The sequence below is a fragment of the Lathyrus oleraceus genome, chromosome 6 (assembly GCF_024323335.1).
Source record: "Lathyrus oleraceus cultivar Zhongwan6 chromosome 6, CAAS_Psat_ZW6_1.0, whole genome shotgun sequence".
Lineage (NCBI taxonomy): Eukaryota > Viridiplantae > Streptophyta > Magnoliopsida > Fabales > Fabaceae > Lathyrus > Lathyrus oleraceus.
This window is the reverse complement of record NC_066584.1, coordinates 283,608,540-283,609,274: the sequence shown is the minus strand read 5'-3', so window position 1 is coordinate 283,609,274 and position 735 is coordinate 283,608,540. Positions and strand designations below refer to the sequence as shown.

The 735-nt window shown below is 41.9% G+C and overlaps 1 non-coding gene across 1 annotated transcript; it reads right to left on the bottom strand.

Moving 5' to 3' along the window:
• Positions 1 to 415: 415 nt before the first annotated feature.
• Positions 416 to 522, bottom strand: LOC127099890 (small nucleolar RNA R71). Its single transcript, XR_007794353.1, has one exon. It is a non-coding gene; the product is annotated as a small nucleolar RNA R71 (small nucleolar RNA).
• Positions 523 to 735: the final 213 nt, after the last annotated feature.

Here is a 735-nt window from a genome sequence, read left to right as displayed (position 1 = left end):
CACATTTATTCTTCCATAGAATTAGGAGAGCTATGGCCAAAGATCAAAACCAAAGACCTCTTAAGGATTTCGCCCAACCATCCAACGAAGAACCTAGTTCTAGTATAGTTAACCCAACCGTCCCAGCTAATAATTTCGAACTTAAGCCCTCTCTGTTGCAACTAGTGCAACAGAGACAATTCACAGGTCTCGCTACTGAGAACCCAAACCACATTTAAAAATCTTTCTCCAATTAGCAGACACTTTTAAAACCAATGGAGCTTCTCCTGAGGCGATCCGTTTAAGATTATTCCCTTTTTCCCTCAGAGATAAAGCCCTATCATGGTTATATTCCCTTCCACCCAATTCCATTACAACTTGGGATAACCTTAGAAGAGTATTCCTTGCTAGATATTTTCCCCCAAGTAAGACCTCCGTTCTTCGAAACCACATAACTAGATTTACCCAGAACCAAGGAGAATCGTTGTTCGAAGCTTGGGAGAGATATAAAGAACTGTTAAGAGCATGTCCACATCATGGTTTAGAAAATTGGTTAATCATTCAAACCTTCTATAGTGGACTTCACTATAACACTAAGATGACCATCGACGCTGCCGCAGGCGGTGCGCTGATGAACAAACCTTATCCTGAAGCTAGTGCCCTCATCGAGGATATGGCTCAAAACCATCAATCATGAGGAGTTGAACGAGCGACATTTGAGAAGAAGGAAGTCCAAGGAGGAGTGCATGAATTAAG